The sequence below is a fragment of the Mus musculus genome, chromosome 13, assembly GCF_000001635.26.
Source record: "Mus musculus strain C57BL/6J chromosome 13, GRCm38.p6 C57BL/6J".
Classification (NCBI taxonomy): domain Eukaryota; kingdom Metazoa; phylum Chordata; class Mammalia; order Rodentia; family Muridae; genus Mus; species Mus musculus.
This window is the reverse complement of record NC_000079.6, coordinates 113,531,899-113,557,498: the sequence shown is the minus strand read 5'-3', so window position 1 is coordinate 113,557,498 and position 25,600 is coordinate 113,531,899. Positions and strand designations below refer to the sequence as shown.

At 43.8% G+C, this 25,600-nt stretch overlaps 1 long non-coding RNA gene across 3 annotated transcripts in view; it reads left to right on the top strand.

Annotated features, from left to right (window-relative positions):
• The first annotated feature begins 18,732 nt into the window (after positions 1-18,732).
• The window catches only part of Gm34471, a 33,714-nt gene continuing 26,846 nt past the window's right edge, over positions 18,733-25,600 (top strand). For all 3 annotated transcript variants that reach the window (XR_003950669.1, XR_003950670.1, XR_873980.2), the window contains exons 1-2: positions 18,733-22,489; positions 22,613-22,704. This is a non-coding gene — a long non-coding RNA (predicted gene, 34471). The remainder of the gene's footprint in view (positions 22,490-22,612; positions 22,705-25,600) is intronic.

The following is a 25,600-nucleotide window of genomic DNA, read 5'->3' as shown; positions in this document are numbered from 1 at the left end:
GGAAGGCTGAGCCTGGGTTGGGGGCAGATCAGGTTTGGTTCTGAGCGATGGCCTCCCTTTCCCTCCTCCATAGCAATCCTTGATGAAGGAGAGAGTCCTTCCTTGTTCAAACTGTTTTTTATTTGATGGCGAATGTGAATGTATACACCTTATTTAGGGTGAACCAAGGATTAAATATCTTTTGTGGAAATGAATGCCCAAGAAGAGAAGCTCATTGGCTGATCACTCAGAGACTATCTAGATATCTAGATACCTCGTTGGCATGGAGAACTACAGTTTCTATGCTATGTGATCTATTGTCATGGTCCTTTCAGGGGGTGTCATGGTTACGTGTATCAGGTCAGGTAGTTTTCCGGGGATCTGGCTCCATGCCCACTGTTCTGAGATTCCCAGGGTTCTGAGTCTGCTCAACCTTACCAGTTCTTCTGTGTGGTGGCATGGTCCACTTGTCCTACAAAGGGATACTTGCTGAGGGAAAAGATGAGGTTTCTGTAAGTTTAGTGACAAGCTTCTAATCTCTCGGCTTCTGGAGAGATATTCCCTTACTGTCATCCTGAGACCGTAGAGTTGAAAACTCCTAGGTTGATAGGATGCCCCCTTGGCTTTCCAATTTCTGGTGAAGTAGGCAAGCCAAAGGCCTAGCCAGTCTTGACTCTCAGAGTAAACTGCATCTGAACACTCTTACCCTTCTTGGCATTCTCTTTTGTTTTGCATACTGTGGTAGTTTGAATGAAAATGGCTCAATGGGTTCATAGGAAGTAGCACTATTGGGAAATGTGGTCTTGATGGAGTAGGTGTGGCTTTGTTGGAGGAAGTGTGTCACTGGATGTGGGCTTTGAGATCTCAAAATCTCAAACCAGATCTAGTGGCTTAATGTTTCTTCTTGCTGCCTGCCAATCCAGATGTTGAACTCTTAGTTCCTTCTCCAGCACCATGTCTGCCTGAATGCCACCTTGCTTCCCACCGTGGACTAAATCTCTAAAACTATAAGCCAGTCTGAATTAAATGTTTTCCTTTATAAGAGTTGCATTGTAGAGAGAATTGTCTTGTGTTTGAATGGATGCATCACCTGTCAGTTAAAAAGCCCATGGCCTACGGCTTAGGCAGGACATAGAGGGGACATCTGGGAGAGAGGATGGATTCTGGGATAGATCCAGGCAGAAGATTCACCAGGAAGATGTGAGGAGATGGACCTGAGATAGCAGACTATCCGGGCACAGCTAACCAGCCACATGGCAGAATGTAGGTTAAAATAAATGGATTATCTTAAGTTATGATCTAGTCAGAGAAGAGCCTAGCAATATGGCCAAGGTATCTGTAAGTATATTTTCAGTCTGAGTCTCATTTCTGGGAGCATGGGTCTAGGAGGTAGAACTGGGATTAATTTCAATATTGCATGGCCATGGTGTTTCTTCACAGCAATAGAAACCCTAACTAAGACAGGTTCCCTAGTTCCCTCAATATTTTCCAACAATTCTGAATCTTTACTTTTAAAAAACTTTGGCATATAAACAAGTGGTTAAGTAGACATGCCAGTAGCATATAAATAGATAAGCCCTGGCCAAGTTGAAGAGAGACAATCTATTAATTTATTATTTTCTTCACTCTGCAATTGGGAATAACATTTAGCCAGAACAAAAGGCTATGCTCCAGGGTAAATTAATATTTTTATCTTCTGTAGGCTGGAAACTGTCAACAAGTCTTGAAAGGCAAGAAACAAAGCAAAACCAAAACCCTTCATGTTCCATTGCTATGTGGTACCCAACCCCATGTGCTGTATCCTACATGCCCTTCTTGTTGGGTTTGCCAACATTCCTGCTCCTAACTGAACCCACTGAATTAGAGCCATTGTTGCTCTCAGAGCCTGCTGCTATTTTTCAGTTCAAGCAGGGATCACTGTATTTTTGCCCACAATACCAAATGCAAGTAAGCAATGGAAGTCATTGCTGGTTTTTCCTATGGCCTGTGGTAGGGCTACAAGTTGACCCTCTCTCCACTCTCCCACTTTGTACACACTCACAATTCCCTCAAGAATTTTCTGGGCATGTTGCCATTGAGGACACAGTATGAACTCCCATGGCTCCCTTGCAGTTATGCGTGGCCATCTGGCGACATTCTGGCCACTGGATTGTGAACAGATGTGATGAGTCCATCTCCTAGGTTGTATCTGTAAAAGGGAGAGTGCCCTGTTCCTTGTCTATTTTCATAAAAACAGGGGAGGATTGCAAGAAAGCTGTCCTCTAGTGAAGCTGGGCAGGAAGATCAAGGAAAACTTGGTTTCTGGTGCCAGTGGCCAGGGGCAGAAGCTCTCAGATGTTTCTATTGCACAGCACAGTAAGTATCTGGAAGGAGATTTTTCACATTGCCTCCAGGCCAAAGGCAATGCATAAAAATTATGTTTTTTAAGTAGTTGTGTTCAAACATGTTTTTAAAAAATATTCTAATCACTTTAAAACTATTGGAAAACTAATACTAATAAATTGAAAGTAAAAATATTGATGCCCATTCTTTAATAACCATTATCACTTACGAGTGGGGTGTATACACCTGTCAAGTACCGTACAACTTCCAAGACCATAGGTTCTCCCTGGACAATGCCACTGATGTTAGCTCTCATCTTGTCAGGGTATCCGTGCTTTGCAAATGCATGAAGTGCCATGAAAAAGAAGATCATGAAGATCTACAGCTTAAACTCCAAGTTACCTGAGCGATAGTCCCATCAGCATTCGGCAAATGTCCATTATCACAGTGCTCTCTCCAATTTTCTTCATATTTAGCAGTTACTGGTGCACCTGTGGTGCACTTGAACGTGGCCACTTTACTACCTGCCAGCTGTGGGCCCACTGCCCTTCATGACTCTAGACACCTTCCTTTCCCAAATGATGCCTTCACCTCAGTGGGACCTTGTTGAAGGGATATAGGCACTTTCTTGGCATACAGAACGAGTAGTATGGAAACCCCTGAAGAGTAATCACCTCCTCCAGTAAGACCACACCTCCTAATCCTTCTCAAACAGTCTGCCCACTGGGGAACAAACATTCAAATACTGAGCCTCTGGGGGCCATTCTCATTCAAACCATCACAGTCTGTTTCATCTAAAGATTCTCATGCTCAGCTAATTCTTCCAGAGGCTAAGATGCAGAGTTTTGGACTGACGTCGATGACAGAGGAGATTTTAAGACAACCTAGTATTGACTGTGTCTTGTGGCTATTAATGGTCATTCTTACACAGACCTACAAGAAAAAGGAGCAAGTGGGCAAGAAAGAAATACAGTGTGTACAGTTCGAGAAGAAAAAGAACATCAGGGAATGTCATGTTGGAGCCAAGACTTTCCTCAAAGAGATGAGAATTTAAGGAATTTTCTTATTCCATAAATAAGAATTTGAGGAATTTCATTGCCTTAAATGGAATAAAGGGAGGTGTGCCCTTAGGGTAAGACCCCTCCTAGCTAAGCTTCCAACTTGTGAAAAGCAAAGCTTATTCAACAAAAGAAACGATCTAGCTTTATCAAGAAAGACACAGACACTAAGAGTTTGTGGAAACTTCCTCTGCTGTTAAGGAGGAGGCTAAGGCCAGGGGTGTGACAAGGGAGTCCCTGCATGGAGTCCTGGAAAAGCCATTGCATGAGGCTATGAAAGTGCAGCCTGGATTGCAACAGAACCCCCAAGATGTTCGAGATGCCAAAGCCTTGGGATACCTGCCAAGGAGAGCTGCAAACAGGGTGAATCGGCCTATGAAGAAGAGGAAGTGTGTGGTAGTCAGCAAAGCTGGAGGGAGTGGAAGACAGGAGGAGCCATTTAATAAGCCCTTTATCCTCAAGCATAGCGATATGGAGTTTGGAGTTGACCTGCTGGCTTTCAGTCTTCCTTTGTTCCAGTCCATTCCCTCTCTTTTGGAATGGCAATGCATATTCTCTGCTACTGTGTGCTGGGCATATGTGATCTGCTGTTCAATTCTACAGAGGATCAAGACATTACCTTGAGTCTCAGAAATGACTTTGGACTTTGGAACAGGGTTGAGACTGTGATAGACTATGGGGACTCTTCAAGTTGGACTGAATGCATTTTGCATTATGCTATGGCTACAAGCCTATGGGGGGGGGGGGTCAGAGAGTAGGACAAGGTGTTTTGAACAGGAATTTTGGGAGGATTAGGAGGTATATAACCTTACTGGAGGAGGGCCACTGGGGGTGGGCTTTGATTTGAAGTTTCAAAAGCACATGCCAGTCCCACAGTCCCAGTCTCTCTCTCTCTCTCCCTCTCTCTCTCTCTCTCTCTCTCTCTCTCTCTCTCTCTCTCTCTCTCACACACACACACACACACATCCATTAGCACCATGCCTGCTACCTGCCACCATGCTTCCCACCATGTTGGTAATGGAATCACCCTCTGAAATTGTAAACAAGCCCCCAATCAAACACTTCTTCTATAGGCTACCTTGGTCATGGTGTTTCAGTTCAGCAACAGAACAGTTACTAAGACAAACACTTAAAGCCCAGATCTCAAGAAGGCCCAACACCTTCAAGTTTAGAAATAAATCACAGTGACTACTATGTTCTTTTGAGGTCCAATAGACCTGGTCTTTTCTGGTCAGCTTCTCCTATGTGTATGCTAAGAAATTCAATGAGCTAGCAGCAACACATTCTCATGGATTCTGTCTGTTGATGCCCAAATCTGTGACTTGGGTGTGTGAGTGTCTGTGTAGGCTCTAGTTAGAAGCATGGCAACTCTAATGACTAAAACAGTTGAGAACCTTCCTCTGATTCTATTGGATCCCCCCAGTTTTAGCCTTTAAAACTAAAGAGTATACCTTTCCCCTCCTGTCTGAGCTGTCTTCACCTTGCTAGACTGTCCTCAGCAGGATAAGAGAAGACAGAGCTACCCACATGGAGGTGGACAAGTCAACTCCCTTCACTTAGTTAATGAACAACCTGCTCTGTCTTGTACACACATCTTCCCTGAATCCTGGTCCTTAGTCGTTGGCCAACTTGGACCAAGAGCCAATTTCATTGGTAAAATGACCATAGAGAGCTCAGTCAATAAAAGATGGCCAAGTTAATTTGTGAGCAGTTAACAATTCAACCTTCAATTTGCTCAGGGAAGGATTTTGGTTGCTAGAATTATAATTCACTTTATACCATCAATGCTTTGTTCTTTTAGTCAGTACAGAAGAGATTGTCCTTCACTGACCCAGGAGGTTGCAGTGCAAAGAAATCACAATAAGACTTTAAAGGGTCTGTTTGCAACTTGGATTTAAGGATTTCCTGAAACTTGAATTTTTTTTAAAACATAAAAGCTAACCATGGTTAACTTTAATCAATACTATTTAGGTTAGAATACAATTCTATGGGCCAAACTCTGTGGGTCCTTCCAACTAATCTCCAAATGTGTAAATGGTCTTACCTCTTTATCCTAATTCACCTTATAATTGGAAAGTCTACTCATGCACAAGTTACAGTTGATTAATTCCAATAGAGGAAGACAGTAAATGGGACAAGGAGTCCATAAGTCGGTCCCTCCCTGGTAGTTTTTGAATACAGATGTATCTAAACCCTTGCTCAACACCTTGGCTCCATTCTGTCATAGGGTTTCCAATATCCTGCTTTTAACTCCTGCCTAGTCACTGTAAAATCACATTTTTCTATACTATCTGTTGCTTTACATCATTTAACACCACTATTTCACGATCTATCAAGATCTATGACAGCATACAAGACACAAACAGTGTTCTCTCTTATTTTGATGATTGGGAAAGAAAAGCCTGAAATGCAGAAGAGATCCACAAGCAGACTGGCCACTCTCCTGGGCTTCTTTGAAATCAAGATTATTTTGGGGGTACAACCCAGTTGGGTACTTAAGGGTGTCTCGAAGAATTACGTCTTCTTAACTCCTGAAGATAAGTGGGTCAGTTCTTCAACTTGGCAAATTAGCTACCTTTGGGAACTAAACAGTCATAATAAAAGCTCTGGCTGAAACTTAATGACGTAGGCTGAGCTACGAGCCAACTTTATGCCAGTGAAATATTTATCCCTGTCTTGTATTTGTTGGCAGCACATGGTACTGAGATCACAGCAAATTCAATAACAAATTCTACAAGGCAGCTTGAAGCAAGCAAAAAAATATATATATATTGGCTCATGAAGCAGGCAGCAAGAGGCTGCCAGGCTAACCACTGGCATGAGGGGCTGGTACTCAGGCTGGGATGGACAGTGGGTGGGAGACAGGAAGCACCGCAGTACTTGCGTCTGTCTAGAGGGAATTGTTCTCTGTAGTGAGACAGGGCTTTACCCAGCAGAGTGTGTCCCACCCTGCCTGCTCGGGACACAAAATTGTGAAAACAAACCACAGAATGTGCATAGAAGAGCTGGGGCACACTCAGATCGTCTTAGAAGAAGAGCAGATGGGGGAAAGGATTGTGACTTAACCCAGAAGAATGGAGTTACTCACAGCCACAGGCGTCTGTTTTCCCTCTGAAGTGGATGTTATCAGCTTGGTTTTCCATTCCAGAAAACACAATAGACGTTGGGGCTGTGGGGTGTAGTTCAGTTAATAGAGTGCTTACATGGATTTGATCTGAAGCCCTGGGTTTGATTTCTAATAAGAAAATCATAAAGTAGGTGTGGTGGTACATGCCTATAGTCTCAGGGCTGGGGATGTGGAGAAATTGGGCTACTTAGCAAGTCCAGGGCCAGCACAGGATATTAGTGACTCTATCTCATAAAACAAAACAAAGCCCAAAACGACAAAAATACTGCAGCAGGCCCTCTGGTTCTCTTGAATGGTTTCTACCCTTTCACTTGTCTACTTTACTAGCAAGGATCCCAACAACAAATACAGACAGGGTTTTACTTAAGGATGTTGTGTCATGATAGCAGTCCCCAGAGGTCCAAGCCTCCCTCCCTTTCCTGCCTCTCATATCTTATCCTAGTACTAGACTGACTCTATAGTCAGATCGAATGACAACCATCAGATGGAAAGAAGTCCCTTCTCATGTCAGCGGTGCCAGTAGCACTGTTATGGGAGCCAGCCATTCCAGCATCTTGCCTTTTTCTGTCCCACCCCACTAAATTCAAATACCTGTGAAATAGAGGATAAAAATCATTCACTCTCTATAAGGTGCCTCTTATGATGGGGCTGGAGGGATGCTTAGTGTTCACTTAGGAGACCTGACTTAAGTTTTCAGCATTCACATTGGGCAGCTCACCACTGCTTAGAACTCCCGCCCTACAGGACCCAGTTCCTCTGGTCTGCAGGCACCTGTATTTGTGTGCACATACCCACACATAGACATGCACATATGCCCATAATTGAAAATAAGACAAATCTTTTAAATGTAATTTCACTACCCCATGGATGGCTTAGTGGTGACGTCTTCTTTGGGGGGGGGGGGCAGATTTTTTGTACCTTTACTGAAGTAGCCTGAGGGCAGGAAAAGAGCAACCCTGGCAGAGGAAAGGGACCTAGAAGAGGAAGAAAGTAGGAGGAAATTGCGAGTTCATTTGGCTCAGGGCTGGCCTGCTTAGCTAGTTTGATTGCTATAGGTATCTACTTGAGGACAGTGACCAGTAAAGAGCTCCTTTACTCAGTGCGAGCCTGTTCAACTATTAAAGGCATGGCTCAAGAACAAAGAAGTGAAGTGCCCTCTCTTCAGCCTTCCCTCTATTAATTTCTGGGCAGTGTGTACTGGGGTATTAGTGAGTGACTGGGGCCAGTGACCAGGAGGTTCCTAGCTTAGATGCAGGTGAGTAGATCCATCCATCCATCCATCCATCCATCCATCCATCCATCCATCCATCCATCCATGGTGATTTGAATAATAAATGTCCCCCATAGACTCAGATATTTGAACACTTGATCCTCAGTTGGTGGTACAATTTAGGAAGGTTTAGGAAGTGTGTTAGTTAGGTTTTTATTGCTGTGAAGAGGCATCATGCCCACGGCAACTCTTATAGAGGTAACTATTTAATTGGGGATGGCTTACAGTTTCAGAGGTTTAGTCCATTATCATTATGGTGGGAAGCATGGCAGCATCCAGGCAGACATGTTTTGGTGATGGAGCTGAAAGATCTACATCGCGATCCACAGGGAGCCAGGAGAGATTATGTTTTTCACTGGCTGGAGCTTGAGTGTCTATGAGAAGACCTCAAAGCCCTCACCAATAGTGACACACTTTTTCCAACAAAGCCACACATACTCTAACAAGGTCACACCTCTTAATGGTGCCATTCCTACAAGCCAAACATTCACACACATAAGTCTATGGGGGCCATACCTAGTCAAACCACAACAGGAGGTGTGGCCTTCCTGGCCAAAGTGTGCCAGTGGGTGTGAGCTTTGAGAGTAGCTTTGTTCCATGTCCGGTTCTCTCTCGACTTCCTGCTCCCTTTGCCGTGCCAGTCACTTGCTGCCAGGCCTCCCTGCCATGATGGCCTCTCATTTCTCTTAAACTGTAAGCCAAAATAAATGTTTTCTTTCATAAGTCAAATTTGGTCATGGTGTTGTATGGCAGCAACAGAAAGGTAACTAACGTTCACTCACCCATCCCATGTCTCTCGGGTGTGCTGCAGCAGGTGCTGTATCTGCATTGAGCAATAGCTTGAAACAGGCCATGGTGGGACTATGCATACCATGAAAATGATATCAGTGACAACCATTGCAACTCAAGACTTGATTGTGAAGAGTTGGACATTAAACAGTTACCAGCATATCGCCACACTGGCCGATCTACTTCTGACTATCCATTTTCCATTCATCCATCCATTCATCTATCTACTTACTTCTCTGGTTATACATACACTCAACACATATGAATTTTGGCATCCTGTGTCTGATGCTCTTCACATTGCACTCTGGGGCCTGAATAGTTGCCAGACTCTAGCTGTGAGAAAACATGAGAATGGTTTTATCAATTTCTTTATGACATCCCAGGAGGTGTTTCTGTCCCATTCCTGAGACTATAACCTATTTGGATGCTGGCACATGGAGTAGCCCAGCCTGCACAGGAGAGTTCTGGTCACTTTTCCTGACTTTCACATTAAATTAACTTTGCTCCAGGACAACTGGTACCCAGCAGTAGTGTGAAAAGATAGTGGTGGGTTGGGGTACAATCTTCATGGACTGGGGAAGAAGGGAGGTCAGTCGACGTTTCTCCTGAGTTAGTTTCCCTCTCTCCCTTTGACTCTTCTTCACTCGTGTCGCCTCCTCTACCACACTGCTCTACATTGTGTTGGCTCACTTCTTCTCTCAGTTCTTATTCACATGCTCTACTCCATGAGGAAATAAGAATATCATGTGACTGAGAAAAATTGGAAGCTTTTTAAAAAAAATTACATCATAAGCCGAGGATTTGATGATTTGGGGATGTGGCTTGAAAGCCTGTCTTGAATTTCCCACAATTCTCTATTCTTTCTGTTGATCTGTTTGCGAAATTTCCAAAACCAGAGTTTCTTTTTGATAGGCAGAACTCTCACACAGCCTTGTCACACCCAGAGGTCAGATAGGATTTCCTAACCAAGGAAAGTCCCTGCATAAATCATTGCTATATACGGATGGTTATCATGTAAGGCATAGTCCCGGGTGTGATTAAGTCTTTAAAAGCTTCTAAATGTAAGAAATGTAGAATTTAAGAGAGATTGGGTTCTGTAATCAAACATTGAGGAAGAAAGGCTGCCTATTTGGAGATTGTACAGGTAGCCGAATGTGGCAGCTGGAGCTGTGTAGAGGCTGGAGGATGGTGAGGGTTGCTAGAAAAGTGAGTGACAGGTGTCAGTCTGCATGTGGTCTGGCAGCTTTGGGTCCTTGCCTATGTTAGAATTCTAGGAGATTCCTCTCATTCACCTTGCTTCAAACCTTGCTAGCTGAAATAGTATTAAAAGGAATGGTTCCCAAATTGTTAAAGGAAACTAATAGAGAGAAAAGTCATGGAAACTGTGTCAGGTACCATTGGGCATGTTTTATCTGTTCTCCATCCTCAGCCACCAATTACTACTTTGTTTAATCAATAAATAATGTGTATATTATTTATCATGTATTAGATAGGGTGAGAAACATTATTATGAGGTATATATAATCCCAACCATTAGATTCAGTGCAGTTTGGCAATCATTTAAAAATCACATTCTAACCCAAGGACTACTGATCTGAAATTTTAAGTAGACATGAGAAATTCGAATTTATAATTTATCTGAACTCAAGGTACAAATTCAATTTTTCCCCCACTCAAACCCAGACAGCATATTTCAACTCCCAGAGGAAGATGATGTAATTAATATAGCAGATTTTCTGCTGGATAGCCTTCTTTCAGTGTTAATTCTAGAAAATTTTAGACACCCAAAACCAACAGGAAAAGAGACAAACAGGCCCAGGAGGGATTATAACTGTCCTGTGGGTTTCATAAGCCCTTTCCTTTGATTACTAACCACCCAGAGTCCTTTATCTCTCCTACTGGACATTGTTAGCACCAAGCTCAGTCCAAGAACCAAGCTACAAAGGAGGGGGAGTTTCTTCAGTAGAAGAACTGAGTGCTTCAAATGTGCCAAGTGCTGGATTTGCACAGGTGAATGGGACCTTTGTCCTCCAGGAATTAACAATCTATTTAAGGAAAACAAAATATAAAAATGAAGGAACATTAACAATGCTCAAAGACCTACTTTATTTCTTCACCTAAGAACTTTTTGAGTCTTTATTTGGGGCCTGATATTGTTGTAAGTGCTGGGGATTTGGGGGCAGGAAAGGCATATGTGGCATCTTCTCATGAACGTCCCATTCCAGTGGAACAAACACATCATAAGAGAACTGTGCATGGCTGAAGAGATGGTTCAGGGGTTAAGAGTACTTCCTCTAGTTTCTGAGGACCTGAGTTCAGTTCCCAGCTATGTTTGTCAGTGTTATATTGCTTTGAAGACACACCAGGACTAGGGAGATTTTAATAGAAGAAAACATTTAATTGAGGCTTGCTTATAGTTTCAGAGGTTTGGTTCTTTGTCATCACGGTGGGGAACGGGAATGTGACAGCAGGAAGGCATACATGGTGCTAGAGGAAGTAGCTGAGAGTTCTACAACTGGATCTGCAGGCAACAGGGGGAGAGAGAGAGAGAGAGAGAGAGAGTGAGTGAGTGAGTGAGTGAGTTTGGGCTTGGAATGGGCTTATTGAAAACTCAAAGAGCACCCCTAGTAACACACTTCCTCCAACAAGACTGCACCTCTTAATCTTTTCAAATAGTGCCACTCTTAGTATTCTAGTCTATGAACCCGTGGAGGCATTCTCATTCAAACCACCACACCAACCCAGCCCACAACGACAAGTAAATCCAGCTCTAGGGGATCCAGTGTCTCTCTCCTCCAAGAATGCCTCCATCAGTGTTTCCACACTCACACACATACCCATATACACAAATAAAAATAGATAATAAACACCCCCACTACCCCTCCCTACACCATGCTGACAATATGATGTGTTCTCAACAAGTTAAACATAGAGCCACATTAGGCTCCAGCCACTGCATTTCCAGGAATAGAACCAAAAGATCCAAAGCAGGGATTCCAACTGGAAGCTGTGCACTGATGTCTATGGCAGGAGCATTCGGCAGGGTAGCTAGGAGGCAGAAACCACTGTCTATTAATTAACACGTGAACCGGTAAATGTGGTATGTTCGTGCGATGGAATACTGTGGCAGTGACTTAAAAAGATAGGGCTGGAGATAAAGGCCAAGGCCTCACACACGCTATACAATGCTCGCCACAGAGCTACACCCACAGCCCTTTTAGTAAATTTCATCTTGATGCAGATTCACACTAAGTTGCCCAGCGTGGTGGTGTTAACTTGACCATCCTCTAGCCTTAGTCCCTTGGGTAGCTGAGATAGCCGCTGTGCATCATCATTTCCATCATTTCCAAACTCTTTACCAAGCTTTCACTCAAACCATGCATCATTTATAAGGAAGACGCTGACCTTGTGGCGATCCCTGCATCTTTTTCAGATTCCCCATTTGAATTGGACATCCGTGTATATGTGTGTTCATGTACATGTATTATGCTCTAGATCAGTTGTCACTGTGTAGGTTTGTGTATCACAGGATGACAGTGAGGATCTTTGTTTCCTTTTTTATTTATTTTCTTTTTGGTTTTTTGAGACAGGGTTTCTCTATGTAGCCCTGGCTGTCCTGGAGCTCACTTTGTAGACCAGGCTGGCCTCCAACTCAGAAATCTGCCTGCCTCTGCCTCCCAAGTGCTAGGATTAAACGTGAGTGCCACCACGCCCGGCGACAGTGAGGATCTTAAGTCGCCCATTCACAAGCACCCCCTGCACTGCTCTCCCATCCAATCCCTGTTCTATAGCAACTGCTAACAAATGTGCCTTCCATCTCTAAAACCTTGTCCTTACAAAGTGTTCCACCAATGGATGCATACAGTTTCTCCTTCCTAGGAAAGCCACTGTGCTCACTAGAGCCAGCAGAGCCCGGATCTATGGTCTGATTTTGCTAAGAGCTTTGAAGTCTCACTTTTCTCTTTGCCTTTTGTCCTTATGTGGGGAAGCTGATGAGGAAGCCCAGGTTCTCCTTCCTCAACCACATGAGCCCTGACCCCATCCCCTAGCCACAATAAAAAATTCCCAAGTTATTCCCCTTTCCCAACTTTCAAGCCATTTGGGGGTTTGCTTGAGAAACCTGCCCAGCTGTCTGCTGAGAACTTCATTATGTGAGCAATAAGACTTCCTCTTCCTTCCTGAGAGAACGAGGTACCACCAAGCATGGGCATTTGAGCCTTTATGTGAGAGAGGGCCCTGCTTCAGTAGGGTGGCTGCAGGCAGCCTGGCTCCCTGAGCTGTCATCTAAGCTGCTCCATATCAGTTGTTGAGTGGATTCCATGCTATGTTAAACCATTTGCCTGTGGAACGACAGGCTCTTTCTTCTTTTATAGTTTTTAGCTTTTGCAATGAGAGCAGCTGAGAGCTTCAAGAAGTTTGTTGTTGTTGTTTTTAGAAGCACATAGAGATAAATAGCTAAGAGCACAGGTCCTCTATCTCACAGTGAATGTACCCTATTTTGTGCCTTTTTAAAAATTACATTTGTTGCTTGTTTGTTTGTTTGTTGATGGATTGATTGATTGTGTGGGGAATCACAGAACTACTTGGAAGAGTCATCCCACTCCTTCCACCATGTGGGTCCCAAGGACTGATCTCAGTAAGTGAGTGTCTTTACCTGAAGAGCCATATAATTAGCCTAGTGTGTCTTTTTAAATACGTGTATTTTTAATAAATCACAACACTGTTTTCCAGGACAGCACTGTCTCATGTCCCTTCTGGTGACAGATGAGGGATTTGCTTCTCTGTATTCTCACCAGCATTTGGGTTGTGTTCTGTCTCTATTTCAGTCTGTCTGAGGCCACGTGTAACATCTCAGTTTAAGCTGTCTTCCTCCAATAACTGGTAGGGTTGAACACTTCCTCGTGTGTTTATTTGTCTTCTTCGGTAAACTATCTCTTCATATTTTGAACCAGGTTTTCTTTTCTCTCCTCCATGCAACTTTTTTTTTTCTTTCAAGTGCTGGACAGTGCATCTAGAGCTCATGCATGCTAAGTAAGCATCCAGCCACCGAGCTGTATCCTCAGCTGGAGCCACGGCCGTGACCTGTTCACAAGTGGCCAATGCTCACTAGAATGTGAAAATAGTCTACACTGTTTAAATAACCCCTGCTTGCTATGAAATTGGTGTGGAAATAAACACATTGAAGAAGGAGAGATTACTGGTAAATGTTTGTAGTTGTACTTATTTATGAATGTAACACACAATGTATGCTTGCATGAGTGTAGTAGATATTAATCTTAGTTCCCTTCTATTCAAGTGTGCAAAGATAATGGCATTTCTGTATTAAGTTCATCTGAATGACACCTCTGAGCTAATGGGAAATTCAGACTCAGCCATTGGTGTCTACTTTCTGTCCTCCAACTTGTATGAAAGCTCTTGAGTCTTATTGAATCCTATGGCTTTTAAAGGAGGTCCTCTAGTCAACCAGTGTGGGTCCGTATTGTTTTCCATTAAAGTAGTAGCCAGTGGTCAGAGCCACTGTGCTTCATGTACTGGGCAGCTCAACTGCAAATTCCCCGTCCTTAAAAGAAGAGAGCCTTGAAGGAAGTTGGGAGGAGCCCATTTTTCTGTAACTAATAGCCTGTGAACTCTTACTGAAGTCTCAGTGCATTGGAACTTATTGTCTTTATAGTAACACACTGTAGCAGACCAATCCAAAATGGTAACCAGAAGTCATATGTGGCTATTGGGTGCTTGAATTGTGGCTACTGCCATGGAGGAATTTAGCTTTATTTTCCTTTTGGGACAGGCTTTTACTATGTAGACCAGGCCAGCTTGTAACTCACTATGTAGATCAGGCCTGCTTCACAGAAACTCACCTGCCTCTGCCTCCCAAGTGCTGGGATTAAAGGCATTGGCCACAGTGCCTGTCTAGGAATTGATGTTTTAATTGCACTTAATTAATTTGAAGTTTACCAGCAACAATTACATATCTGTTTACATATCAATGCAACGGACACATATTTGTTCATAAATATTCCTTCTCTTTTGGTTCCCTGGTCACCTAGGAGACATCTCTCTTCCTTTATTGAAATACTTCCTATCTCTTAAGATAGGAATTATTTCTATGATGATATTAATTCTCAAAAGACTAAGACTCTCAAAGGTATTGTTTGCTGCATCCTGCCAAACTACTTACATGTCAAGAGGTTGGCTACTTCCATTAAACCGAGGGGAAAAAAAGAAAAAAGAAAAGAAACAAGCACCACTATTTTAAAACATTGCCACATTACAGTGACATAGTATTAGTGTGTACCAACTCTTTACATAAGCTTTCATCTAGAGTGAGAATTGCGAAAACATTGAATAGCTTACCATGGCCGAATATGTTGCTTCCTTGTTCTGGAAGCAACGAGGAAGAGCCTGAGCAAGCGATTCAGCAGGACCTCCAGGTGGGTCACAGTCTGTTCTGTTGGATGCTCTACAGGGCAATGGAATGGGATTTACAAACATTGCTTATGTCTTGGCCAAGAACAGAGCTTCTGATAGTTTCTTTCTCGGACATGTTTTCAAGCATGTATAGAAGAATATCCAAAGGAGTCGTTTGCATACAGTTACTCTGGTATATTATCAGAGTATATTAATTAGAATTGCTTTACTAGTTAGCTCTTCATCTATCTCCCAGTAGAACAACTTGACCTCCCAGGCACATTAGCATTCTAAATTGTAGAGTGGGCAAACGTTAATAGAGGAAAACTAATCCCTTGCTAGACTGATCTCAATACTTCAGCAGCTGCCTTATCAGATACTCAGTCTTCTTCTACATTGTCTGGTCTTTTCTTTGGAGAACAATGGTTGAATTAACAGCTGTTGTGGTGGATTTCCAGGCCACCCTCTAATCCAGAATGAAATGGATGACTTATTTGGAACCATCCTGTATCTATCTGCTCCTTCAGCTTCAGCCTTTCTTTTGTCTTCTACTTGATGATAGTCCCATAACCTTCTTTTGCTTTATGGGTGTGGAGAAGTCTCTCAGTCTCAGCTTGCTTCTCTCCTCTTGATTACAATTGCTTCCCCAAGAGAGATATGTTGTAAGTAAATGCATCTCGGCTGGTTTGTGATGTCTCTCACCTACCATTGACTCATCCTCTAGTAGTCTTAAAGCTAATGCCTTGGCCTCCCCAGTGGAGCACACCACTATGTTACTTTCTAGACTCATAGAGAGCAATTACCATTCCCTGACCTATGGCTTGAATCCTTCAGTCTAAAACCCTTGGTGGTTGCCCTCTGATTCCTCTGATTTAATTTTTATGTACGTTTTAAGGGTATATTAATTCTACAAAATAGCTTGGGATTTTTTAAAATTAGGTATTTTCTTCATTTACATTTCCAATGCTATCCCAAAAGTCCCCCATACCCTCCCCCACCCACTCCCCTACCCACCCACTCCCACTTCTTGGCCCTGGCGTTCCCCTGTATTGAGGCATATAAAGTTTGCACGACCAATGGGCCTCTCTTTCCACTGATGGCCGACTAGGCCATCTTCTGATTCATATGCAGCTAGAGACACGAGCTCCAGGGGGTATTGGTTAGTTCATATTGTTGTTCCACCTATAGGGTTGCAGATCCCTTTAGCTCCTTGGGTACTTTCTCTAGCTCCTCCATTGGGGGCCCTGTGATCCATCCACTAGCTGACTGTGAGCATCCACTTCTGTGCTTGCTAGGCCCTGGCCTAGTCTCACAAGAGACAGCTATATCAGGGTCCTTTCAGCAAAATCTTGCTAGTGTATGCAATGGTGTCATTGTTTGGAGGCTGATTATGGGATGAATCCCCGGGTATTGCAGTCTCTAGATGGTCCATCCTTTTGTCTCAGCTCCAAACTTTGTCTCTGTAACTCCTTCCATGGGTGTTTTGATCAGCTTGGGATTTTTAAAGACATTTTTATGGACACAAAGATACATTTTGATCGTACTCCTCCCCTCTGTATCACTCTCTCACTCCAGCCCCCTCCTTTCTGGTTCCTTTCCATTTCTCAAACAGTCCCTTCCTATTTTCATGTCTTTCTGTTTAAAATCTAGATTGCATGTATGAAAGAAACCATGGGACATCAGTTTCTCTGAGTCTTGCTTATGCTGCTTAACATAAATGATCTCCATGTTTTCTATCTTCTTGAAAATGATGTAATTTTGTTGTTATTTATGGATGAATAATACTCCCATTGTATATGTGTACCACATTTTTTTTATCTTCTCATCTGTTGGTAGGTGGGCTGATTCCATATCTTGGCTAATGTGAATAATGTAATAAACACAGACATGTAGGGATCTCTGTGGTATGCTGACCTAGATCCCTTAGGAAATATACCCAGGAGCGATATATCTGGACCATGATTGTGGTGGTTAGTGCTGTCAATTTGACAAATCTAGAGTCTCTCAGGAGGGAGACTTAATTTGAGTGTGCCTAGAGGGTGTTACCTTGATTATCTTAATTGATGTGGGAAGACATTGCCCACTGTGCGTGCCACCAGTCCTAGGCAGAGAATCCTGAAGTATATAAGAGTGAAGAAATTGAAGTGAGCCCTTGTATGTATGTATGCATTGATTCACTTCTCACTGCTCTTGACTATGGATGCAATGTACCTGGCTGCTTTAAGTTTCTGCTGTGCTGACTTCCCCACAATGATGGACTGTACCCTGGAACAAATAAACAAATAAACCCTTTCTCTCTTAAGTCACTTTTGTCAGGGGTTTTATCACAGTAATCAGAAATGAAACTAAAACAGAAATCTTCACGGAAGAGACACTTAAGAGTCTTGGCTTAATAATTCCTCCATGGCTGTCATTTGCATATGCCACCTCTGCCACAAGTCATAGTTTGAGACCATCTAGAGTGGGTATTTTGGGTGCCACCTCTGCCACAAGTCATAGTTTGAGACCGGCTAGAGTGGGTATTTTGGGACCACTACAGGTGGCAGGCACCTATGAGATGGATTTTGAGTGTAGAAATGCCAGCCTTTTGGAGAATTGAACATAGCACTCCTGAAGTCAGAAAACATGACCCATGACTGTCACAGTTCTCAGGGTTCTGTCACTCCCCAGAGCATATGCCAACATGAGCAGTCTCCATAGAACGTAACCATAAATCCACACCATGAATGTCCATGAAGACCTCATTTCCTGACAGTGGAAACTGAAGCTGTGCCATCTGTTCTGACTTGGAGTGTTCATGTCAAATGCAAACTCCTTGTGACATTCAGGCCTCTTACAGTGGTACTGGATCTTATGGGACCCAGGTGTCTGTTTGGTGTCGACAAGTTTTCTAAATGAATTTTCAGCTAGTTATTAACAATCTAATTGGGAAGGGGATGCAGGTAAAAAGGCTGCTGTTATGTAACTATTCATACTGATTATAAAACACATTTTGACTGCAGAAACATGGAAACCCTGTGGAAATATAGCATCACATTTTTTTTTTCCTAGAAAACATATGAAGAATTTAGCCAGGCCTTGGCTGCCCCAAGAGGAAATATGGGGATCTCTTGCTGTTCTGGGATGAGCCGATCTAATAGCTTTCTGGTAGAAGTCTTTCCAGGGCCCTTCAAGTGACATTGTGCTGGTTTTTATCGCTCAGTCTCAGATGTAAGTAATCCCCATTTCCCAAGTTCCTTAGAGACTAACATGATACTTCATATTGAGAGCTAAATATGGAGTCCTAGAATGAGAGAGAGTAAAGTACCCTGCCAAAGCGCCCTTCTAAGAAGCTCAGCAGCAAGGACAAACCACAGCACGTCACTTCTGTTCTTCATCAGTGGACTCACAGGGTCACAGGCTTCCTTCCCACCCTCCAGCTCTGAGCCTTCCCACAGATGAATCCCTGACCCAGACAACTGCTTTCCTCTGAAGCACATAAAGGCCTGATGAACACAGCCATGTGAAGTCTCCAGTGCAGATACATTTGTCACTGGTGGCTCTTACATCTCCCATTCAGTTCCTTGGGGGTGGGGGATAGCAAGGAAAACAGGCTTTTTGTTGTTTTTCTAGAAAATATTTCTTTGAAAAACATCACATATCCCAATCCCAATCTTATCAGCCCTCTCTACCCTTGGACCCCCCCCCCCCGCCCCGAAAGAAAATAAAAAAATAAACCAAACACTAAAAACATCTCGTTGTGGAAGCTGTAGTGTATGCGTCCCGCAGTGCACCCTTTTGTCCACACATCTTTACTTGCAAATGCTCATTGCAATGAGACATTGGTCTGCTTTGAGGCCTCTGACTTCTGCCATAGCATCTCTTGGATAGCCTGTTGTTGCCCTGTGTCTCAGAGATCCTGCAGCAGGTTCCCTTTCACACACTCTAGCAATTCATAGATGAGGTAGATGTTGGGGGTGGGCCAACTCACAACCCTGGATCTTAGCTTGAGTGGTAGCTGAGTTGCTCAGCCCAGCAGCCCTGCCGTACCCACACCACCAAAGTCAGTTCTCCAGTACTACCCTGGCTCGCTCACTCAGTGCTGCGGCTGGCAAGGGGCAGGGCAGGCTTTTCCTTGCTCACATCCTTGTGGCCCACTCCGCCATGCTCCCACCACCAGGGCCAGGTCTACTGGGCTGCCCAGGTGAGGTGCAGTGTATGCTCTCCCGAGGGTTGCAGTTAGTGAGAGGTAGGACCAGCTCTTCAGAGTGCCACAGCCCAGTGAGGGGTGGGGCCAGCTTGTCACAGCCTTTGGATATCAACATGGTCCCCCATGGCAACCCAGTCCAGGGATGTCCACATGGTCTTTAGTGGTAATATGAGCAATGACATTGACCCAGACTCCTGCTGCTGCATGATCATGGACCCAGACATGGTCCTCAGGAATAGTATGGCCTCAGGTGGCAGGGCAGGCTACTCACAACAGGCTGTCCCTTTCCACCCTTAATTCTCCAGTTCCCTCTCTCTTCATAATCCTCAAGCTGCCCCACGTCTCTTTCTCTCCCATCTGTCCACCACATATGTGGACACTGTAGTGGCTCTAGCTGTGGATGGGCCAAGTGGCTGCTGGGCCCTGGGTGTCTTCCCTGACCTGTGCCTTGTCATTTTGTCGCAGTGAACTTCTTCACAGGCAAAATCAGCCATGACTCCAGTTCTTTTATACTTCCACCCAGTCACTGGCTTCCTGAAGATGTCCAGTGCACACGAAGATTCTGGGGACAGAAGTCGCAGGGACATGGAAAAATAGGGTTCCCTCTCTCCAAAGTTCTAGTCTAGGAGACAAAAGTTTACCACACACTAGCCCGTGACACCTCACAGGAAAACGCAGATGACATTGGTTCACATTCTGTTTTACTGTTAATAGCTGTGACCCCAGTTGGGAAAATGGCAGGTAAGAGACCTCATATAGGGAAGTGGAGGATTATGGGTAGCACTTTAGGGTTAGCATCTGGATCCAGGTGAAGACAGCAATGGGAGAGACTCAGTGCAGTGTGGCAGGCAGCAGCGGAGGACCGCTGGCTGGACTAATTTTTGGGGGGAAATTTCTAAAACCTTCTTTACCTCTTACTGGGCACATCATGTTCCGCTTCACCTGCTGAGACAAGTTGCTTTCTCTGGCTACTCAAATGCGATCATGAATACTGCTTCTTCCCACGAGGTTGAAAATAAAATAATGCAAAACACGTGGTACTAGTGGGCATTGGATAAATGGCAGTTTCCCTCTGGCATAGAGTGGATGAGTGTAAGCGTCTAGAGAGAAGGGAGGTCACTCGGAACAGGAATGAGAACCTTGAATGTTTAGGATTTGCACTGCTTCTCCAAGAGATCAATTCATACCACCATACAGAAGCTTCCGGGGATGGCATACATCAGAGGAAACACCCTCACTTATAATTTAGAAGATGTGTCAAGGATATTAAGTAAAAGGACGTGCATGTTAGTAGCTATCAAAGGACATAACACTTTATATAACTCCCTCTATAAGCAACGCATAATGAATGCAAATCCAATGTCGAAAGAGTGATGCATCTCTTAATTTGCTACTTGTTGGCCCACTGCCAATCATGGTGCACACTCTAACCCTGAATAGTGAAAGGCCCCAGGCCCAGACAAGTATCAGTTCATTGGGCCATGATGGCAAATGACCTCAAACCTTCCAAGGAAAACATGAAGAGGAAGCAGAGATGAAAGGCCACCCCAAAGGTGATATAATTGTCTGTAATGCTGTTGTTTATGTAGGTGATTTTTAGTGTCAGCCATTAAAATTAAATCAACTCTCATGTGACAAGTGCTTTATGTGTTGGGGTGCAATAGACTTTGTATAACCCACTTGTGATTTCTGTTTTTCTAGATAAAGAACAGAAGAGAAATTTTTCCTTCATTTGGCTTCATCTGTTTCATAGAGTAAGGCACTTTTGGTCAGGGAAGCAGCTGTCACCGTCGATGAGTTGGCCAAGGTGTAGTCACCGAGTAACTGGTGTGCAGGATCAATAGAGACTAACATGGAAGCTGCCCAGAGAGAGAATGGACTTCAGCCCCAGCCCCAGCCAGCTTTATGGGAAATGAGTCAAGGGAATAAATATATCAATAGCATTTTCTCTTTTCTTCTGGCCAAATCAATCCAGAAGGAAGCGTGTGTGTGTGTGTGTGTGTGTGTGTGTGTGTGTGTGTGTGTGTGTGTGTAACCCACTGCTATGGCTCATCCTTCCAGATAGAGAGCAATGCAGACAGACAGTCGGAGAACAAAGACCAGACATCTGACATGAGAACAGACATGTTCCACTGCTTCCTCCTTCTGCCAAGATGTGAGGCTAGGAGTACCAGCTGCACACTGCTGCCACCACGGAGCAGCCTGCTGCCATGCCTCCCCCTGCATAAGGGACTATGTCCCTTCAAATTGGGCTCACAGTTCAGAAATTGTCTTGACTATCAGAAGGCACACTGGAATTTTTAAGTGATGGGACGTTTTTTAACAAATGACACAGTGGAATTTTCAACTCTGTTAAAGAGCGTGGACCTTGGAGGTTGAACTGAATGTATTTGCATCTTAAGATAGCTTCGAGCCTCTGGGGCTGGGGAGTGGAATGTTATGGTTGGAATGTGAGATGTCCTGTTAAGGGCCCTGTGCTTAAACACTTTGGTCCTGACACAGATGGCTCTATTTGGAAAGTTGTGGGGCCTTGAAGAGGTGACACCTCACCAGAGAAAGTGGATCACTGGGCACAAGCCTTGAGATTTTATAACCAACCCCACTCCCTGTCCATTTTAGGCTTTCTGTTCTGTAATGGTATAAGGTGAAGTGTCCCAGCTACACACTTCTCTTACCATGGAGAGGCTGGAAGCCATGTCTTTCCCAATAGTAGGCCATATCTCCTGACACTGTAAGTGAACATTAAACTCTCCTACTTCTTAAAAACAAACAACAATAACAACAAAACCCCCAAAACTGTCCTGAGGTAGAGGATAAGGAAAGGTAGAGAAGAAGGGGTAGCCTGGCACAGCTGTGCACACCTATAACCCCAGCACTTGAGAGGCTGTGAGACAGTATCACAGTGCTGCATAGTGAGTTCTAGGCCAGTCTGGGCCACACAGGGAACCTCTGTCTTTAAAAAAGTTAGAAGTAGGTTAATGTATTACCATCTTGGGCAAACATAACAAAATAACACAAACTGTGTGCCTCTAAAAATAGAAATTTTTTTTCAGAGTTCTGGAACTTAGAAGAACAAGACCTGGGTGTCGAAGGTTTGGTTTACCGTCCTTACTGTGTCTGCAGGGGGTACCCCTCTATGAGCATACACCCCTGTGATCTAGTCATACTGAATTGGAGACTCACTTTTTTTTATTACCTCATTAAATTAAAATTATGTTTTCCAAGGTCCTCGCTCCCGAGACAGTCACATTGGAATGTGGAGAGAGGCTGTACAATTCAGTCCATAGTATGAGTTGGCTGGACGGTTTATACCACTAATGAGCCCTTTAAATAACTGCAGCATGGAGGTAATTGGAGTAGCCCACAGAATTTCCAAAAGTTCCCCTTATTTTACGTGATTGCTACAGCAATATTTCACCCAACCTCCTCTTCCTGTCATTGCATGTTTATTTCTGCCTATCTGTCTCCAGGGACCCTGAGACCCAGACTCTGACCTTGGTCATTGCTTCACAGACACCATATCCAGAGAACTTGACTCTAACCTGGACTTCCGTTCATTGCGGTGAGTGACTGTGTTCTTTCCAGCATGATAAAGTCACAGTTTCTTGTTTGAGTCTAGGGAGTTGGGTTTCTACCATTTGTGGCTAGTCCTAAGTAGACCTAGAAGGCATTTTATTTGTGGAAATTTTGATCTAGTGACATAGTCGTGGGAAAACATTTTTAAATGCCATTCTTAGCTGAGACTTGAGCCTATGTTTCTAAAATAGCAGTTAGCTCTCATCCGTAGTAAATGAATCTACCCCTGGATAGTTCTATGGTGGCGGGAAAGGGACATAGCATCCTGTGTTAAAGATCAGCAAGCAGTCATTCTGTGACTTAATGGGGTCAATTAAGAAGAAATCAAGAACAACGCCACTATTCACGAAGAAGAGAGAGAGAGAAAAAAAAGATGTGAACCTTCAATGGCTGTTCAGGTATCCAAGAAGGGTTAAGAACTGAGCCCTCTGGCTTCTTATTAAGCCATCCTCCCAATGAGATGGGTGGGCTGAAGCCAGGAGGTTGGGGAGACAGGAGCTGCTTAGGGTGGCCTCTAATAAAATGCCTCAATCATGTTACCTCAGAGGCTGTAGACAGCTACTGTGCTAAATTATTCATCCTGACTTTTACTGGGTACCTTCCTCCCATTTCAATTACTTGGGATTTTTATAGAAAATTGCCTGTGGGAATTTGACCCCTCCAACTGCCTGGTAATAATCTGGCTTGAACAGCAAACACAGCGTGGGTTAGTTCTGCGGCAAGTCAGAGCATTCTCAGAAGGATTTGAGAGGGGCTGCTCTGGGCTGCACAGACAGCTAAAAGTTTATCTTCAAAAACTGATGCTATTCGTGAGAATCTGGGCTATTTATGTCCTAGTGGGAAAAGCTAGAAATGTCACTCATACCAAGATTTGATTCCAGTTTGTTTAAAATAGCAGTCAGCTTTGATATAAATGCTTTCACCATCAACTGATGGGCGTATGAAGGCACTGTTGAACATCTGTATCAAAATATAAATAAATATCTTTTGTAGGAGGGTGTTATAACTTATGCATATAACTTGCGATTCTCTAGCTCCAGCCACCGGAGTGCTAGGATGGCAGATGGAGAAATCACGCATTGTATATGCACAAGGTTAGATGCCCAGCAGATTCGTTCTCTCTCCAGGGTACCACGTCTCTGCATTATTTCATGTAATGTTGACAGTCATTAGGGAAGTAAGCTTCTACATGAACCCAAATTTGCAAATGAGAAAACAGGTTCTAAGGAAATAAGTGACTGGATATTCACACAACTTGTATATGGTGAATCTTATTTCATAATCAGAGTCTTAATTGCAACTGCAATATTTAGTTTTTAAAGTATTTAATAGAGAGAAAGAGGGAGGGAGGGAGAGAGAGAGAGAAAGAGAGAGAGGGAGAGGGAGGGAGAGAGAGAGGGGGAGAGAGAGAAGGAGAGAGAGGGAGGGAGAGAGAGAGGGAGAGGGAGGGAGGGAGAGAGAGAAGGAGAGGGAGGGAGGGAGAGAGGGAGAGGGAGAGAGAGAGAGAGAGAGAGAGAGAGAGAGAGAGAGAGAGAGAGAGAAGAACTTCCAGGAGTTGGTTCATTCTTTCCATCTTGTGGGGCTTAGGGACTGAACTCAGGCTTGGCAGCAGGTACCCTTACCAGCTTTACCATTTGTTTGGTGCCTGCATATTATAGTATTTTGAAGTTAAGCTATGTTTGAAGGAGATAGGAATAAATAGATACATACCAATGCTCTAGTTCCAGCTACAATTAAAATCTTTCTTTAAGAAAAGAATTATTTATTTTATGTATATGTGTAGTACACCGTATCTGTCTTCAGACACACCAGAAGAGGGCATGGGGTCCCATTACAGATGGTTGTGTACCACCATGTGGTTGCTGGGACTTGAACTCACAACCTCCGGAAGAGCAGTCAGTGCTCTTAACCACTGAGCCGTCTCTCCAGCCCCTATACTTAGAATCTTGAATGTCCCCCTAAATGATTTAGTGTTAAAGTCTTAGTCCCTAGTCTGTGACACTGTTGGAAGGTGGAGGACTCTACATGCCCGGACCTTCTACAAGTTAGAAAATTGAGGGCATGCCCTTGAAAGAGACGTCGAGAATCCAGCGACTTCTCTCTCTCTCTCTCTCTCTCTCTCTCTCTCTCTCTCTCTCTCTGCTTCTTCAGACTCCAGGAGGCTCGTGTTGCCCCATAATGTCCTCCCTGTCAGGATGCACTTGCCTCACAGGGACACAGCAACAGGGGCAGTTGATCACATGAACCAAAACAAGCCTCTGACACTATGAGCTAAAATAACTCTTTTCTATTTTTAAGCTGAGTATTTCAGGTATTTTGTTATAGTTCTGCAAAAACTGAGTGTTTCAGGTATTTTGTTATAGTTCTGCAAAGCTGACTAACACGGTTTGTTGACATTCCATTGCCAATGCAAAGTTTCCTTTGTTAATGTCAGTGATATCCATAAACATAAGAGCATTGCTTTTGCATCTTCCACTATATTATGTTTTACATTATGGTATCAGGCTTGTTTCATTTCTATCTAAAGAATTCTTTCCTGATAGGTGACCTGGGGGAATCTAAACCAAGGCCTAGGTTACACACCCTTGTTTCCAGCTATGTCTGGTGGCCAGCTGGGCAACAAGAGTCACCCAGAAGGCATGAAGAATTCTTGGCTCAAACTTAGATGGAGGATAAAGGCCAACATCTGAGGGAGATGGAGTATAATTCTTGGGCATTGGTCCTTTTTCCCCAAGACACCCTCGAACACATGCCATCCACTGTGGAGATGAGGTATTGAAACATCTAGGGGCCTTTGTGTGGCTCTCAGTAATGGACAGCTGTAGCATCATTCCTCATGGCTATACTTCACTGAGGCCATGTCTGGGGCAAGAGGTCAGCAT